Source organism: Thunnus maccoyii, chromosome 23 (genome assembly GCF_910596095.1).
Source record: "Thunnus maccoyii chromosome 23, fThuMac1.1, whole genome shotgun sequence".
NCBI lineage: Eukaryota > Metazoa > Chordata > Actinopteri > Scombriformes > Scombridae > Thunnus > Thunnus maccoyii.
The window spans coordinates 21260891-21280646 of NC_056555.1; the positions used below are offsets into that span (position 1 = coordinate 21260891).

At 40.4% G+C, this 19756-nt stretch overlaps 1 protein-coding gene and 2 long non-coding RNA genes across 3 annotated transcripts in view; 1 reads left to right on the forward strand and 2 right to left on the reverse strand.

The window, feature by feature from the left end:
* The window catches only part of usp6nl (USP6 N-terminal like), a 97613-nt gene that overhangs the window by 34320 nt on the left and 43537 nt on the right, over positions 1-19756 (forward strand). The window lies entirely within an intron of this gene.
* Positions 10789-13003, reverse strand: LOC121890704. The gene is made up of 2 exons (XR_006093886.1): positions 12858-13003; positions 10789-11483 (listed from the first exon to the last, which is right to left on the reverse strand). It is a non-coding gene; the product is annotated as an uncharacterized LOC121890704 (long non-coding RNA).
* The window catches only part of LOC121890705, a 41881-nt gene continuing 35166 nt past the window's right edge, over positions 13042-19756 (reverse strand). The window contains exons 2-3 of the long non-coding RNA XR_006093887.1: positions 13534-14361; positions 13042-13157 (exon numbers count right to left, since the gene is read on the reverse strand). This is a non-coding gene — a long non-coding RNA (uncharacterized LOC121890705). The remainder of the gene's footprint in view (positions 13158-13533; positions 14362-19756) is intronic.

Consider the following 19756-nt stretch of genomic DNA (forward strand, 5'->3'; position numbering starts at 1 on the left):
ATATTACGATATAATATTGATTTATTGGCCAGCGCTAGTATGGAGCCCTGGAATAATCTGACCTATTACAATATATATATACAATACATGCAATACAATATACAATATATACAAAAATAATAATAATAATATTCTCTAGAATATACTCGTCCTTCAATTAAAGTGACTGTGGAATAAAAAGTATAAATATCAAAGCAGAAAACAAATAACTTGAGGTGGACTATTAAAGGCTGGTAGACGATAATAACAAAAAGAAAAACATCTAAACTTTTTGAAAATTAAATTTGCTATTCCATCTTATAATTCAGTTATTAGCAAATGTAATTAGCCTTTTTGGTTTATTAATACATCATATAAATGCAAATATAAATCATAAGTTTGTTATTGTTTATTAAGATGATGTCTTACTATTGTAACTCTTGTGATTTGGCAAAAAATGTGACAGGAATTGTTGCCAAAACTACAAAAATCAAACCCAAGTTGTAATAAACTGGAATTTTCTTTTAACTTAAAAGACTGAAACAACTAATCGACCCACAGAAAACTAATCATAATTCATTAATCCTTTGTCATTTTTTCTAGCAAAAATACCAAACATTAATCATTTCTAGCTTCCTTATTATGAAGATTTGCTGCTTTTCTTTGTCATATGTGACATAAATTGAACATCTTTGGGTTTTAGACGGTCGGTTGGACAAAACAAGCAACGTGAAGACGTCATTCTGAGCTTTAAGACATCGCAATGGGCATTTTTCTACTTTTTTCTGACATTTAATAAACCAATGAATCAACAGAAATCCCTGTAAATCAGTTATTTGCAGCGTTGCTGTTTTGACAGACCTGCACAGACTGGAAGTGTTTCTCCTGTAGCGTTGAGGCTAATTGGTAAGAGGTGTTATAGAGAGAGACTGTAGTTCCTGAAAGGTGCTCACAATTATGTTCGTAAAAGGCCACACTTTCACCTCATGTAGTGGGGGTCACAGCCTTAGCAACAGCGGGGTCTGAGGCATAGCAACAGCAGCCGCAGAGTCGGTCCAGCTATGCGGTAATTAGACCTTCTGTCTCAGTGACGGAGGATTGACATGCTAACAATTAAAGACGCACTTCATAACAAGGACATGTATGCATAGTGTGTGTGTGTGTGAGAGAGAGAGAGAACATGTGGGTCATTAGAGCTACGTGCATGTGTGTGTGTGTGTTTATTTAAACATAATGTGTGTGTTTTATAGCGTCTCCATTAGTATAAAGAATGAAGCTGCTGGTGTTAATACACAGCTGCTGCTCCTCTCTGCAGGCTGCACTGTCCTTGAGTAGGTGCAGTGTGTGTGTGTGTGTGTGTGTGTGTGTGTGTGTGTGTGTGTGTGTGTGTGTATCTTCTCATTCGACATGGCAGTGAGCACTGATGGCATGCTGTGTTCATGTACCTTGAAGGTACCTCAAGGTACTTCAAGGTCACCGCGGGGTCAGTTCATCTTCTGAACCGGCTCGAGTACAGAGAGGGGAGAACATTACTCACCGCCGGGGCTGCTGGGAAATCCAGTTTGTATTTGAAACTGGAGATGAAAAAGAGGAGGAGGAGGGAGACAGGGACGAGGGTTTGGCCGACAAAAAGTTATTTTTCTTTGTTTTATTTTATTATTTTGTGTGGCTGGTGGCCACCAATAATTATTTATTATTTATATTTTAATTATTCTAAATTTTTGAAATTCTTTTAGTTATAAAAAAAATGTATTTTTTATTACATTTTGCGCTTTTATTTTATTTTTTATGCTTTTTTTTTGTCCTATCATTTAACACTTACTATATCTTTAAATGTGATACTTTTCATGGCTCTTCTGTAGTTATTTGAAAAGTTTCTGAATCAGCATTTAGATCACAGTTTCTCATTGACAGCCACTGAAATATGATGAATTTTGCATTAAATACATACGTAGTTTAACAAAGAGCCGTCGATTCAAGAGTTTGAAATAGTGAGTCAGTGTAACGTGGCTGCAGATAAAGAAACGACAGCATGAGAGGGGAGGGATGCATCAACATCTGGAGGTATAAACGGATTGATTACAGCGAGATGATGATGATGTTAGAGAGAGGAAGAGGAAGAGGGAGGAGATGCAGTTTGTGGATTGATTAGAGATGAAATAAAGGACGGGTGAGGAGAGTACACGAAGATAAGAAACGGAGAGCTAACGAGAGAGGAGGAGAACTACTGAACGAAGACTTGTATTGTGACGTGTATTGAGACGTCTCAGATATAATTAAAACTAATGAGAAGATTGCAGTCTGAGTCTTCAGTGTGTTTACACCAGACCGCTCCTAACCACACCCGGCTGTGACCTTTCAACCCACACACACCAGTGCAGCTGTGTTTTTAAGATGGTTTCTTTATTGCTCCAAAACAAATGAACATTCTTCTAGAAATGACTGGAAATAAGACAGAAAAAAAAGCTGTTCTGCAGCAGATCTGAACTGAAATTTGTGTGCATAGATTTTGCACGACAAGTCCGAGACTGCACTCTTCTTCTTGCTTGTTTTCATTCACACATCTGGTGAGAAATGAAGCCCCCTAACTGTTTTTCTTTGTTGTATTTGAGCATAAAGAAGACGCCAATAGCTGTTTACTCTCCGTCAATCCAACAACACTAAACACACACAGATTTCATCGGTCAAACGTTCATTTCTTGCCTCAAACTTCCAGACGAAACAACATTACTCTGACTTTTTTTCTGCGTGTTGAATTAATGTAACTACCTGCTTGGTTTTATATGAATATCTTGCACTTAAATTCAGACTTTGAGCAGATTTGTTGCACTAGAAACATGTTGTAAAAGATCTTGAATGAACTTTCCTGCACTGACACTTGTTTTAAGAAAGAATGTCAATCATGTATAAATGTTAATTGATAAGCTGGTGATTTTTGGCCGTCATCATGTGATGTAACAGCCTAAATTTCATTCGTAATGTTCTTTATTTCAATCTTGAAAAGCAATTAGATAAATCTTTACGGTGATAGAAGAGATGCTGTGGGAGTGAAGATATCGACAAAGACAGTTTGTGAGAGGGCGTAACCTCAGGATGTCGGCGTCGCTGATGCTGCCGGGACACACACATACATATACTCATAATAATACACACACACACGCACATGCACACACACATCTCTCTCTCGCCTCGCGTTCACCCCTTTACATTCGGCTCATGTTCTCAGCTTCACAGCGAACGTACACGAGAGAAAATAAGGGGGTGGGTGGGTGACTGAGACAGAAAGCGACACAATGAGAAGAGGAGAGAAGGAGGGAGGGGAGGGGAGGAGTACAGGAAAGCAGAGAGAGAGAGAGAGAGAGAGAGGAAGGGAGGGAAGGAGATGCTGTGGGTGAGCGAGTGTAAGCGCTCATTAATTTGAATTTAAAGGATGTGAAGAGAGGACAGCAGAGCGAGCGAGCGAAAGCAAGCCAGCGTTCGCAGGACCGAGGGAGGAGACGGAACGATGGAAGAAGAAAGAGATGGAACAGAGGAAAAAAAAGAGATGAGAGAGAGTTGGGAGAGAGAGACAGTTGAGAAGCATTATCAGTGATCAACTGTGCATGTATTGATCCACAACTACCAGGTGGTTTGGAGCCACAGAAGAAGAAGAAAAAGAAGAAGAAGAAGAAGAGGAGGGGGAAAAAAAAAAAAGAGGGTTTCTCTGTTCTGCCTCTCCGCTGCCGACCGCCAAATGAAGTGTGTGAGAGCGCTCCAGCTGAGCAACACACACACAACACACACACACACACATCACACACGCCAGATGAACACATTCAGTTTTGCAGAGAGGAGAGAGCCGGCGCTGCCAGCAAACATCCTCCGCTACTTTCAGCAGCCGCCAGTAGTTGAGTTGAGATTTATAGGCTGTTTCATGTGGACCAGAGGCACCGTTTGAAGCAGGTGAAGCGTTTATCAGATGGTGAGTGTGTGTGTTTGCTGCTCCGCTGCACATTTTTTTGTTTGAAAGAACAGCAAAGAGTATCTGAGAACATTTTTGAGTGCTGGAGAGTTTGTAGAGGAAAAAAAAAAACATCAAGAAGATAAAAGAGGAGAAGAAGATCGAAAGAAAAAGGCGTTTTTTTTTTTTTAACCAGCTCTCATACGGGGGGGCAACACCCAGGATTGAGATCCAGATCTGGAGGTGGAGTGGGGTGGGGTGGGGGGGGCGGTAGTGGGGGAAGTAACGTGGTTCTCGCCTCTTTATCGGGATGCTGAGATCTCCGAGAGCTGGGAGTCATGGTGTGGATTAAGGGATGAGTCCTGAGGAGGAACCGGGGAGGGATGAGGTTGTGGAGGGTGAGAGGGCAAGAATGGACCGCCTCTGCCCAGTGGCACCTCCGGCTGCCTCCTCCTCCACCTCTACCGCCGCCGCCGCCACCTCCCTGTGAGCATGCAGGTCCTACAGATCGTCAAGGAGCTGGTGTCGCCGTCCAGACGCAGGGCAGCCGCCAGATTCGGAGGTGTGTGTGCACATTCAGTAACCCATAAAGTCCTTCTTTCATTTAATTTTTGTGCAAACCATCCACTATGATAAGTGTTCTCCACCTGTTATATGACGGACATCAATCCACAAATCAAACAAGGCTGAATGTCAGGAGGAGGAATTTATGAGTCTTGTGAATGAATGTTTGCAGTAGGGTTTAACCAGTATAAAGGCGCTTTATTAAAACTGGTTATTGGCCTGTTATGTATGTAATCCTCTGCTGATATGATGAAGGTCTGTGTTTTTACTCTTCTAGTGGTGTCTGTCTGCGTAAAAACCAGAAACGAAAGCTGCCTCAGGGACTCACCTGAATTATTCGTACGCTGTAGGTTTAAGTGGAAGGTGTTGGTGTCCCATGAGGGTCCAAACATCACGTTAGAGGCTTTTCCACTGATCTCTATTTTTATAATTGATAGAATCAGACCAGTTTTTCTGCTCTTAAAGGGTTCGGTTACAAACTAGTGTGTCGTCCAGTCATATTTAGGGCGGGAGGGTAAAAAGGTTGTCTTCATAAAGAGGTAAAAGATGCAGAGAATCCTACAGTCGCTCCTCAAAGGTGTTCATGGTTTTGTGCTCGGCTGTAGTGCTTGTTGTGGTTGATGTTCAAACCCTGCATACTTTCTCACATCTGTACTGCTGGGTGAAGATGGTGCCATTCTGACTCTGGGAAGGTGTGGGTGGAAGGGGAGGGGAGGAGGGGGAGGGGTTCAGAAACTGTTAGACAATCAGATGAGTGCTTGGTTTGAAGCGTACCGAGGCCTTAGATGTGTTCAGACTGAACGCAAACACATTTCAGAGGCTAAATATTTGCACACTGTTCAAAGTCAAGGAAAAGACTGAGAGCGGACGCAAACAGATACGTGTTTGCTTTAGGTGGCACAAATTCATCCGCATGAGTTGAAGCATAAGCTTTTATGACTCCACTTCAAGAAATCCTGGAAAGAAGAAGAAGAAGAAAACCAAGAGAAGGGAGAAAAACAGTAAAACTAAAGCTCCTATAAGAGATCAGTCTGAATCAACACAGCCACTCAGCCATGTGCATGTGCCATGACAAACCTTTGCTAGCTAGATACAGCTAGCTTGATTCTTTGTATCTCTGGACAGCTGGTACGGTGGTTGTTTGGTGCAAATAAGCACAAAACGTTGCAGCAGCTGCTTCGCATTGAGCCTGAACGCACCATAAAAGTCAGTCTTCTATCAAGTTGTCTCTGTTTCTGTTGTCATTCTCGACTTTGGAAACGGTATTCGACAATACGGTCTCACTGCAGGGTCCATTTAGTCGTCTTGAGGAGCTTTCGATCGTGTTACGTTAGTCTTCTTCAGCAGACGGAGTTGTCGAAATATTTGCATTTCAGTTTTTCCGTCCACTGTCAGGACTTCTCGTCCATGCTGGCTTCAAGATTGAAGGTTAATGTTTTGCTCACGATAAACTTTGTTTCCTTCTTCCGTCCTTGTAACTAAAATCTTCACAAGGCACTTAATTTATAAAGAATTCACAATATATTATAGTAAAACACTAGACAGCGTTGTACAACTGAGATATAGGACGTCTAAAATCTGTATGTCTTTGTAAAAGCTGCAAGTTTGGGATTCTTTGGCGTGAAAGTGGTTGAATTGAAAGACAGATGAATCTGCAAAATGATTTCATAGATAAAAAGTGTTGTTCTGAATGTCATTGCAGATAAGGTTAAACTTCTGCTGTGTGAATGGGATGGACTTTCCCCCAGAGTCACCACTGTAATAGCTCTGTTGCTTTGGGAGATATGAATGTGTATGTGTGTGTGTGTGTGTGTGTGTCCTGCAGCTGCATTTCTCTGGTGTGCAATGAATAATGAAGCATGATGCCCGCGGTAATGGAACACTCTATGACCCCCGACCCCCTTATTCTGTCTCCTGATTGGATCGGCCTGTACGCGGTAGCCTCGATCTGTGTGTTCTGTCGCAAAACGAGCGAGCGCTGTTTTTATCGTCGCAGCTTTTTGCTCCTGCAGGAGGAAGAAAGATGCAGCTTATTGACTTCACGCTTCAGTGCTCTTTAAATAATAAAAAAAAAAGCCTGTATATGTCCAGAGGAGTGATTTGCATAAATATAACGAGGGGTTGATGAGCAGCAAAATTGGTGATTCTTACTGATTTCTCCTAAAAATGTGTTTTAATAAGGAAAGTGATGATAATTTATGATAATTTTTCCCTAAATACCTTCACTCTCAGTCATATTTCCATGTCTTTGTGTACTTAAATTTGCGTATTTCACCTAAATTGGCTTTAGAGAACATAAAAAATAGTTCAAAGTAATATTTTTCATCATCAGCCTCTCGGTAAGATATTAGCTTTAGCTCTGTTTGTAGCCTCTTCCTGATTTGTGCCATAAAGCGATTCCAGTGATGCCGTAAAACCGTCCCATTACGTCTGCTACCGAAGCACAAAAGCCAGGTCTCAATCCTCTGAAGTATTTAATTTATGCAACAGAAGCCTGTGTAAAAAAAAGCTGAATACTGTACACCTGCTCTAAAAAGCTTCACTTTTAAAGGTTTTTTTTATTCAGTTACAAAATGCGTCTTGTCTCCTGCCAGCTGGCTTTGGTAATAGCTTTAATTTATCAACTAACCCCACTAGTGCACTCATGGAGGGCCAATTAAACCTCGCAAGCAAGCGCTGCGGTTCGGGTTCCATTGGGAAGTCAATATTTTAAGGTAGAAAAGCACTTTTTGTACTGAATCGTCGCTGGTTAAATGATAGATGGTGGCAGATGTTACATTTTGAGGCAGCGAACAAGGTCGAATGTTGTCTCCGGTTTTCGCCAGGGGGCCGGTGATCAAAGTAGTTTAATGTCACAGCGAAATAACAACTTAACCTCTTGAACCGACGTGCAGCGACCCAGCCGCCAGAGTGAAATATTGATATTGTATGTTTCTGTAAACCACGGATACGTTGAATGTCTTTGTTTCAATCTCCATGTTTTAATAATGATCACATTTTAAGCTTTTCAGGTGTCATTTAATGCTGCATTAAATAGCCGTTATCAGTTGAATAATTATGTTTTATGGTGTGACAACGCTGTAGTTCAGGTCTGGTTAGGGTAAGGCACAAAAACCATTTGATTAGGGTTAGGGTGTCAGGGCGTTAGGGTTAGGGTGTCAGGGTGTTAGGGTTAGAATTAGGGCGTCGGGGTTAGGGTTAGGGCGTCAGGGCGTTAGAGTTAGGAAACGATCATGTTTAGGCCAGAAAAATGGCTGCAAATGTTCCAACATCTTGCTAAATATACTCGGTTTTGTCAGTTGAAACAGGAAGTGAGCAGTGCTCTCAAACAGCGGTCTCTGCTGCTTTGATGCTTTTGCCGTGCAACTAACTCTCTAGCCAACCACCCAACGCACCTCCTCCTAACATGGACGTGAGCTCATGTAGATGGCGTCTGAACTACGTCACTTTCCCTATGATGTGTATTATAGAAAATGTTGATATGCTTCATAGTAAACGTATCGAAACGTAGAGATTCGACATATCTGTGGTTTTAACGTACAATGTCAACACTTTATTCTGGCGACTGGGCTTTGTGTCTCACTACTCAGTCATCGTTTTAATGGAGTTGGTCCAGAGATATGACTGGGTTTGTGGTAGAGGTAACAAACTTATCACTGTATTAATGCTTTTATTGAACCCATTTAAATAACACCATCACCTCTTATCATTTTCCTTTATCTAACTGGGACTTTTTCATCTACATATATCTATACGCTACGTCAAATGTACCTCTTCTGGATGTTGAACCCAGTTAACACTGTGGACCAGCTCTAACTCATTTTGCAAACATGGGAGTCAGCTAAAAATAAAGTTTTAAAGTTCTCTGATAAAACATTGAAAAACCTGCAAGCACAAAGTGCACGACCAGAGTGTACTTAACCTTCAGCCTCCAGCTGCAGCTACACTCACAACGTCTGTCAGACAGTGTCGTGAGTGTGTGCTAGACCCGCCGACAAGCGTGTGAAAGTTCTGGCGAGGTAGGTAAGTGTGTGTGTAATCAGCTTTAAAGGCACAGACACTTAAACAGAAAGAGTATTGCAGAGATTTCAGATGCTTTATCGACTGCCTCGGAACGATTCGCGCTCTCTGTTCGGCTGCCATCTTTATCTCCGTCTATCAGCCCTGCAGAGGAATTCACCTTGGCTCTTCTCTCGGCTCGGATCAATGCAGGCAGATTTAGAGATGGCCTCCAACAGATACAGGACACACACACACTTCTGCATAAATTCACACACTCATCCGCGGTGCCGTGCAGACTCGCGCTGAGGTGTGATGACTAGGTGTGAGGTGTGAGCAGATTGTTGTTATCTCGTGACGAGGGAGAGACGGTGATATTTCAGTCACTTCACTCTCGGCTCGGCAGGATGGAAAACACAGCGTCCTGAGGGGGGAAGCAGCTGCTTATGTGTGTTTATGGATGTTTTATTTAAATGGTGAAGCTTTATCATATCCACAATCACAAGAAAACAGCAGAACTAAATGCAACAAATGATTATTTTCATCGTTAATTCATCAATTAATCGTTCTGCCTGTAAAAATCAGCTCAAGGTGATGGTTTTGTCTAAACATATTCAGTCATTTATGACACATAAAACTTTAAAATCTTCACATTTGAGAAGCTGCAACTAGCAAATATTTGGCACTTTTCCTCAAAAAAAAGACTAAACGATGATTGGATTTAAACAGTTGCAGCTCAACTGTGCAGCCAAAGTCTGTCAGTAACTATTAAAACACTATAAAGAGCTGCAACTAAGTGACATATTTCATTATGCTGGACATGGACACGCTGTGTTTTCTTCTTCTCTGCATGTCAAACGTAAACACAAACCATCTTCCTGAGACATGCAGCGACTCGCCGGTTGTTTTTAAGATAAAATACAGCAGCTGTGTTTGTTTTAATAAAGGAATATGTTGATTGGTTTATTGATTGATGGTCAAAAACAGTTTTGATCATTGATTCTCAAACAGAAATGCAAAACATTTTCTAGCTAAAGAAGCTAAAGAAGCTTTTCTAGATGATTAAATTCTCGAGGTTTTGCTTTTTCTTGCAGTTTTATATAATTGCAAGTCAAATGTTTTTACACTTTTAGACAAAATTAGTAATTTGAAGACAGAACATCAGGTTCTGAGAAGTTATTGACATTTATAGATCTAACAATAAATCAATTAATCAACAGCATAATTGATTAATTTATCAAAAATGAATGTAATTAGTAGTTACACGCCCAATATCACCCAATGCAATGCTATATGGAGGGTTGTTGGTTCAAATACTTAGACTCAAAGTTTCTTTGAGCCGCACCGATTAATCGATTGGTTAATTGACTGAAAATTAATTGGCAACTATTCTGATAATTAGATTTAAATAAGTAAATAATGGCATAAAATGTGCTTCTCACAAGTGATGATTTAACGCTTTTCTTTGTCAAACATGATGATAATCTGATTTTCTTTGGGTTTTGGATAGTTGGTCAAACAAAACAAGCCACATTAAGACGTCATCTGTCTCATTTCGAGGAATTATAACGAGCAAAATAATCATTAGATTAATTGATAATGAGAATAATTGTTAGTTGTTAGCTGCTACTCCAGAGAAAACCTGAGTGTTCAGTTTCTTTAAGCTGTTACGTCACTGGAGGAGCTCAGTGGCCACCAGTAAAGCACGGCGTCGCTGGAAGACAAGATGCATCATGTTTTTGCAGGTTAAGAGAAAAACTTGTCAGTATATCAACTATCAGCTCAGCTACAGTCGCCTGGAGGAGCCTCGAAGCCTCGACCTCGACCCTCATTTAACGTCCAGTTCACACTAGACTAGAATTACCGGAGGACCTCGTTATAGTTTCACAATTCACCCTTCCTGTCTGCGTTTAGTGTGTCTTTCTTTTTCATACAAGACAAAAATGTGTGTTTCAGTTCGATTTATCGAGCAAATTCCAGGGATGATCATCTCTGGACATGATTCAAATGTAGAGTCTAAAATAATATTAAAGCACTCTTTAATGATTTCTGCTGCAGCCTCAATAAATCTCAGCCTGGGAGATGAGAGAAACGGCATAAAAAACAAACTCAAACCCCAAACCACTGAGATGCTTACTCATAAGAGCTGCAGGGTGTTCGTACTCCAGGATAATCTTTTCTAGGGGTCGCTGCTTGAACTAAAGTGTGCATAAACAAATAGATATGTTGAGTTCAGTTACACAAAAGACGTAAGAACTAGAAGAAAATCACAAAATCATATGAATAAATAGAAGAAAGTACACAGCTTTGTTTCTCTGGGGCTTCATTGTTCAAATGACAAATATTTTATCAGTAATTTACTTGGAAGTCAACTTCACAGAACGTTTATTTTAGCTAGAAAGCTTCACTGTAGAGCTCATATTTAATGAGATATGCATGTAAGAAAATAATCATTTTTTATCTCTGTCTGAAAATGGAACCATGTTATCAAACGCAACGTTAAAGGAAATAAATTCATGACAAGCGAAAGGAAATCCAAAGCGTCTTCTGACGTCTTTCCTGCAGAAATGGGACTGCGGACTGATCTGTCAAGCTGCCAGTTACCACTGTCACAGAAGCTCAGAGAGACAGATAAACGCCAACCGCCTAACCGCCAAATAACTTTGACCGCTTCCAAAGAGCCTGACAGGAGAGAATGTTAACGTACGACTATACTGGGATGTATCTTTTAAAAAAAACGGGAGGGTCGCCTTAAAAATCCAGTATGGGTCTAGCTTTAATGTGCACATTTAGGCATGGTTTGTTTGGCTAATTAAACATGCCTGGCCTCGGTTTTGATGGGACGTTATAATAGTCTGCTCGGGGTTTTGGTGAAATATGGCACTTCTCCTTTGCACAGTCATGATCTCTCCAGTTATTACAAATCACACAGGAGGACCTGCAGGTAATAGGGGTCCTGTGGAGACGGGGCTTTTTCTCTGCAGCAGCATTTATCCGACGCCTGTAGAGAAAGAGAGAGAGAGAGGAGAGGGGAGAGAAGGAGCAGAGCAGTTTGGATTTATAACAAGTCTGAAGCAAGACTCTGCAGAGCTGCCAAACTGCAGGCTTCTCCTGGTCAGCACCACCGGCAGCTCGGTATCTCACTGCATTATTCAGCAGCCCTGATACTCTCTCTCTCTCTCTCTCTCTCTCTCTCTCTCTATCTCTCTCTCTCTCCTGTGGCATCTTAACACTTGACAAGAGGGAAAAAAGGCTCACTTACATATTCAATTACTGCGCCAGAAGCTTCAATTCAAACAAGGACGTGTCTGGTGTTTTGCATACTGACTTGCGAATCATCTGTAGGCATTATATGTGTGTGTGTTTATATTTCTGTGTGGACCGGAGCTTCAAGAGAAAAGCGCATGCTGTTCAGCTATGGAGGGACCGGCAGACAGTCCAGGCTCAGCGGGTGTTGGGTTGAAGCCGCCTGCTGACATCCTCGCTGTAGCAGACGGGCTAATTGCCTGCCTGTCCTCCCTAAAGGGCAAAACCGCGGCGCACTTCATAGCGCTGCTAGTCGTCGGCCTTTGTGGCAGAACAAAGTTCTCAAAATGCTGGGTTTTTTTTGTTTTTTCTTAACCTCCAGCGGCTTCAGCTTTATTTGAACATCTGGGGTTTGTTTTATATTTTGTACACGGCTCATGTCAGGTTTAGCTGAATGTATTGATCCCTGCTTGCTGCTTCACACCTAGTATTATTAAATTATGTATCAAATGACTCTCTGCAGCCCGTAAAACATCATTACTGAGTTTAAGCTGACGGATGAAATGGATGCTCCTCACTCACAGCAGCTACGTAAAGACTTTCTGCAAAGAAGTGATATGTTTATTACTATTACAAAGGATAACACTGGAAATATGCTTATTATCTTATTGTCCACAAATTACATGAAAAAAAAGATAAAAACCTAAAATGAATTGATCCTATGAACAAGTATCACCTGCGTATCAAAAGCCTGGTATGTTGTTATACGAATGCTGCCAGAGATACTCATTAGTGTATTAATCCGCTGCTGAAAATAGTCCCTAACAAATCGACTATTTAATCCTGTGTCAGTAACATTTGCCCAGCTGTTTTAGGAAGTTCCTGAGCCTTTTGTTTGTGGTTGGTTTTTGTTAAAGTTCATAACTTTATCCTTTTAATTATCTGAAATGTTTAGTTTTTTTTAAATTAGAGGCAATAATTAGTCTCAGAGGTTTTCTACCTGTTTGTCCTGGATGATATGTTTGAAATATACAGTACAGTGCAAAAGTTTTAGGCACTAAAAGTAAAGTGTGGATGCTTTATGTGTCAGTTAAATTCATACAAAGTGCCGTAAATGGAAGAAACTTACATGAAATCAATATTTGGTGTAACAACTTTTCTTCACTTTTTCAAGGTTGTTGGCAGTTCGGTTGTTGCTGCATCTCAGCTGCTTCTGTCTGTTCATGTTAATCCCAGACTGACTCCATGATGTTGAGATCAGGACTCTGTAGGGACCAAAACCATCTGTTGCAGGACTTCTTGTTCTCTTTTTTTTTTGTTCCCTGAAGATAGTTCTTTATGAGTCTGGCTGGATGTTTGGGGTCATTGTCACGCTGCAGAATACATTTGGCACCCATCAGACGCCTCCCTCGTTTTTTGTTCCACTGTTCTGCATTACATCAGACAACAGTTTGAACACATATGAAACAAATAACACATTACAATAGGCTCTTTAATATGGACAAGATCAATAAAATGCTATAATCATATCACATCATATGTGATCCCACTAACCATCCAGCCATATTACCTCTGGACATAGAGGCTGTCAACACTGGTTGTCAATAAAGAGGTTTTATTTATATTTATTTACAAAAAAAAGGGTTGAAACACTGAATCCTGCATAATTCTTTATTTGGGACTCTGTTGTCATCTCTAAAGTGGTTACTAGTCTCCTTGGAGGCTTAATAAAATATTAATAATTTAGAAAAAAACTGCAATTCAACTACAACTACAAACCAGTCAGACAAAAGTAAATGTCTTACATGACTTTGCAAACAAATATCAGTAGCAGCTTTCAAAAACCGTCATCATGTTGAGCTTCTTCTTCTTCTTCTTCTCCTTGTTTCAGTCTCCGGCTGTGCGCTGAAAGCTGCTAATGTGCTCGGGTTGTTTTTTTCTGTTGCCACCCGCCCCGACTCGTCCCGTCTTGTTAATGACAAACTGGTGACGGTCATGATGTTGGCACCGGTCTCTGTGGGATGTGGTGATAACAGCCTCTCTGCGGAGCGCCGTCACAGTTTGTAAAGACAAATCGGTTGCATCTGATCAAAAACTCCGGACTGATCTTCATCCGATAAGACGCAGATTTTAAAGCTGCATACAGTGGTGTTGTTATACTTTAAATTGCAGATTTAGAAAGTAACATTCTTCTGCACGTCTCCTTGACAGCCTTAAAATGTGAATCCTTGCTTTCTACAACAATCATGATAGGCTTTCACTTCCTCCTTTTCCTGTGAATGATCAGGGAACCGCACAGCTTTGATGTCCGGAATTGCTCTCTGAAATAAAGGCGGTATGAATTTTTTCTACCATTTGTCACGCTCCGTGTGAGACGATAACAGCTACCTGGTGGGATTTCTTGAGCTGAAACTGTGAAAGTATTCCAGCCTTCAAAACAGTACAGAAGTCAATCTGGCATTAAAAACAAAGTGATGTCATTAAAATTGAGTCTTTGGGTTGTTTGCGTGCCAGAAAAACAAGGAAATGACTTCAGATTCTCACCTTAACCAGTGAGGAACCAGTAAACCAGTGAGGAACAGTGACTTTATTCACCTCCTGTGAACTTCTGTCACCTGTCTTCCGATTATCTGCTGTTTAAAAAAAATAATAATGCACTTATACGTTTTATACTTTGCAAATGCAGCTGTCAAGAAAACAAGTTAAAAGCAACAGCAGATCATTAAAAGAGCAGTCACAGTTTTAAAAAGTGTCTACAAACAGGAGGAGGGAGGGAACGATGATTTGATCATCGTATCTGGAGCGAATGGTACCTGTGTTCAGCTCTGCCTCTCATCCGTAGCCACATTTATTCTCTTTGAACAATATTACTGCATCTAATTATATTGCATGCTGCTGTTTTGCCCACTGACAAACACTGTGATATTGATTAATACAGTATTGTAGGAATGTGTTATTGGTGCTGTAGTTCTTTACGCTGTGTTGAATGATGGGAGGTCGCTGCCGAGATGTAAAAGATACCAGGACTGAGATTTTAGCAATTAGCAAAGTTTATTCTATACGGAAACAAATTATAGTCATTTTATCATTTCAGATACAGTAGAAACAGCTTTAACCAGCCAATGCAGCTGTGCAGTGATTCCCAGAGTTCAGCTTGTAAAACATTAAAGCAGACGTGACATGCTTTTTGTGATTTTCTCCGACTTTTATACTGTTATAATGTCGGATGTTAAACATAGTTTAAGATCCAAAACTTGAGGTGGATATATGTAAAAGTGCTCCCTGCTAGTCCAAACCCAGGGCTTCAGTCTGCTCTGAACGCTTTGTTTGTAAAGTTACCTCTAATTCCTCCTTGTGATGACATCAGATTGGCCGTCTGTTCTGTAGCCTTTGTTGCCATTTCAAGTAAAGAACAAGAAAACAAAGTGAAATCCTGCTACTATAGTTTGTTTAATTAGCCTCCCGAGCCGGATGAAGCTTCCTGAAGCTGACCAATCAGAACAGAGTGAGCTCATCGGGAGGCGGGCCTTAAAGAGACAGGAGCTAAAACAGCCTGTTTTCAGACAGAGGCTGAACTGAGGGGCTGCATAAAGAGCCAGTAGATGATAAATAAGGAGTTTTTAACTGTAAATCACGCAAAGATATTCCAGTAGAACATAAATTTAGACCTGGAAATGTGCAGAATATGTCCTCTTGAATGAAGATCTTGGAAAGATTTGCTCCGACTGTTAGCATTTCTGTAGTCTTGGTCTCCCAGTCTTCTGATAATTCTTCTGTCCCTGGTCTGTTTCTGCAGTTAAGATGTTAAGACAGGAGATAAAATAGAGAGAGGAGATAATTGCCACTCCTTTTCTCTTCCTAGATTGACTAACGATAGCAGAGACACTACAAACATGACATGAAGAACAACAACTACAAACATCTCATAATGAAACACACTCCTACACAAGCAGGTAGTCATAGTTAAGATATGATTGGACCAACGTGATACTAATCAATCCTCCAGTTTCATTTTCCTTGAACAAGTAGAAAACTGCTACTGGGGAGATAATGTGGCTTATCTCCCCAGTATGCGTCATAAGAATATTGTTTGTCGATGACTATGTGTTGTATTGAAGCAACAGAATTGAAGCTGGACTTATTTTTCAGTGCAGTTACACAAGTCAAAGCAGGTTTTTAAACTTCTCAGTTATTTCACATGACCTGTTGCCCGTTCTGAGCCTTCTACCTGATGCTTTTTGGATTTTGTTGTTATTTCATTCAAAAACATTTAGGTCAGAGGTATGTTTTTTTTTTTTTTTTGCTATTCCTCAGTAGTTTTTGTTTTGCCTCACAGTGCCAGGACGTCCACCCACTCACCACATTCATGCCTGTTTGCATCTCAGATACAGAACTGGAAGGCTGGAAACAGATAGGGGAGTTAAAGTTGTAAAAGTGCCAGAAAATAAAAGAGAGAAAAACACATTTGAAAGAAGAGCAGGCTGCATTTAAAGAACATTATAGCCAGAATTTATTGTCTTGTGTTTGCTAAAATACTGAAATATTCTTTCAGGTGTGCAACAAGATGGTTATCTCTTTATCTAAATATAACCTATAGCATGATACAGCAGCTTTTTTGCATATTTTTTTCTATTTATTTTTAAATTGTTGGACATATTTTGGTCACAATTGTTGACATAATTCAGGCTCTTAATGGGAGCTGACCACGCTAGGAGATACAGTGACCATATTCGTTGTGCTCTACTGACGAGAGCATGTCATAGTTTTGTATAACCAAAGAGGAAGTAGATACAAGGTGTTTTCCCCCCCTTTTTTAGCACTCTGGTTGCACTCCAGTTTGTAGCTAGACAGCTGGGCTCCCACCGTCTGGAAGCTAGTCAACCTCGCTTGCTAACATTAGCAGTGATTTCCACTTGACGTCATTTGTCTTGCATGTAATTTCAACACCTGCTGAGTCATCGACAGCTTCTGCACCCTCAGTGTTGTGTTCTAACTACGGTAGCGTTCCTGCCTTCCTTTCATGGGTCCAGTTGTGGTGACGATTAAATGACCAGACTTTCAAAACTCACAGCAACATGTCGAGTTGTCGCAGGTTGGAAAAGCTGCGGGTTCAATTAATAAAATGAATGATGGCTGAAATGTTTTTAGCTGCTTCAGTTTCAGGGTCCTGGTTACTGTGTCACTCTGTCTTGGCTTTTCTGGGACACTTGAACAGAACGGACCCATTGTTAACGTTATTAGTGACACCTGTGCTTTTTTTTCCCTACGATTACAAGTCAAAATGTCTGCTGTGAAAAAGGTCTAAGCTCCTTTCAGCTCGTTAACTGAATTAAAAGTGGCCGCCCACAAAGATATCGACCAATTACGGACAAATTACGGTCTTGACATTGTCAGTTGGAACCAAAAATTCATTACAAACACTAACGTAGTGGGCGCTATCAATGCAAAATGAAAAGTAAGATTCAAATCTCTTCCTTTTGTTGATCACAATCTGACCAATTAAATCCACAAATCAAAACCATGGAGATACTTTCAGTTTGACATTTACAGTAAGTCGTTAAATGTGATGTTTTGTCTGATTGATTTTGTTAATTTTTCTAGTTTCACTATCTAATTATCTGATTTCCTTTCTGACGTGCATGAAAATTTCACCTGAGATTTGTGTTTTATGGCATGAAACTGGTCAATAAAGGTAGTGAAGTACAAACTGTTTGCTCTCCTGGCCATCCAAAATCCATCCATACCAAATATAGATGTGGATTAAGTGGACTTCCAGAAAATGGAGGTGACGCCTGAAAGCAGTAAACCCCCCCCACCCCACCCCTCGCCCTTCTCCTCTCTCCTCCTGCCGTTGTGACCCTGGAGCTTCAGAAGTGATAACAGCACTTCAGTCCCATCCGCCGACTCTCCCCTCACTAACACAGATATTTCCTGTAGCGATGCAGCGAGGAGATAGAACCAAGATATGACATAGAGAGAGAGAGAGAGAGAGAGAGAGAGAGCGTCTTTTGTCTTTCATTTTCCTCAGCATGTTGCTCATTTTCCAGCCCCACCCTCCTCCTCCTCCTCGTCTCTGATACGCCGCATCACAAGACCCTTCATGGTACATCACGTCCATTTTTATAATGAAGTTTTAATGGAAACTGTTTATCATGGAGCTGTCATCATCATCTGCTTCCTTCAGTTTTCTTCTCTTTTCCCAACTTCCACTATTAGATGCTTTACTTGGAAAAAAAAGAAAAAGAAAGAACATTTTTTACATAAATTATCACATTGTTTTTGGATAAAACTACTATGAAAGACAGAAAGAATTTGACCCTTTTCTTTTTGTGACATTTCGACAAAACTTCGGGTCAGTTGGCTGGAAACAGCGATCCCCTCTGTCCTTTTCCTCTCTGATTCTACTCTGATTTATTGAATGGGGCTTGTTGTTGTGTTGTTGTGTTTGGGTGGGGAATGTTGTGAGTGGGACTGACTTTCTCCTGAAGTCAGATTTCCTTCTGTCTCCGTCCGTCTCTCCTCTCCTCTCCTCTCCTCTCTGTATTCCCTCCACAGAAACAAACAGTAGCATTGTGACGGCAGTGAGTGAACTCAGCGTCTCTCTCTCTCTGATCTCACTTCTCTTTGCTCTCTCGCTCATATTTCCTCTCTTTCCGTCGGGCCGTGCAGCAGCAGTTGGGTAGTTGACAGTGATGGGATGAGCTAGTTCAGGCTGTCTCTCGGTGTGTTGGACCCAGTTGAACTGTGACCGATGCGGACTAAAGCGCTGACACGCTTGGAGGATCCGCTGGATGGCTTGAAAAGAGGTAAAAGATGAAAAGATGACAGTCTACTCTCTCCGGGGTTCGGAGATGAACGTTTTGCTGAAGTTTGGCAGTGTGCTTGTTTTCTGTTGAGAAGTGAAAAGTTTCCTCTCACTGGTGGCCGATTCTGATACGATGAAACAGTTTGTTTATAGATTTGATGGGAAGCTTTTAACAGAATTGATTCTTTTTTTGTTTGTGATGAACATTTTTGTTTCACTCAGAATCTACTTGTTTACCTAATCAGGATTTATTTATGTCTAAAACTTGTGTGATCACTTGTCTTGTCATGAAGTGTAGCTTGTGAGGAGAATATAATGACAGCAATGATATTTAAATATTTAATATCGTCTGATTTTATTCAAGAATGTCATGATGTGTATTGACTCTAGAGCTGCAGTGATTAATCGATTAGTTGACAACTTTTAATTTAAGTGACGTTAATTGACTATTTTGATAGTTGATTGATTGTTTGGAGGTGTTTTTTAAGAAAAAATGTCCAAATTCTTTGATTCCAGCTTCTCAACTCTGAATATTTTCTGGTTTCTTTAGTTCTTTTTGACGTTAAACTGAATATTTTTGGATTGTGGACAAAACAAGACATTTGAGGTCGTCGTCTTGGGTTTTGGGAAACAGTGACTGACATGTTTCACCATATTCTGACTTTTTAGAGACCAAACAATTAATCTTTTATTTAAGAAAATAATCGACAGATTAATCGATTATGAAAATAATTGTTAGTTACAGCCCTAATTGGTCCTCAAAAACTCTGTTTTAAGGCATTTTGGTGGACTGTTGTAGTATTTTTCATTTCAAAGTAAACATATATCAGTATTGAATTATTTTTATTTACTAAAATTCCTGAAATATGACATGAGATGGCTGTTATTTGATGGGTTTCCATAGACTATGAAACATCAATGAAAGTGTCTTTATAAACCTCATTTATCCATCTGGCGCCACCAACAGGTCAAAATTACCTGTAAAACTAATGATTTGAGTTTTTCCACTCTGCTTTGAGATTAATGTTAAAATATTATCTTCAGCTAACATGCTAAATGAGAGCATGTTATATTAACACGCTTACATTAACATGCTAACGTGCTGATGTTGTGAATGTATTAACAAACCGGCGCAGCTCTGTGCACCGATGATGTCACCCAACAACAAATAATTAATGAGGAAACCGCAGATATTTCACAGCGAAGCATCGTGTGCTACACTG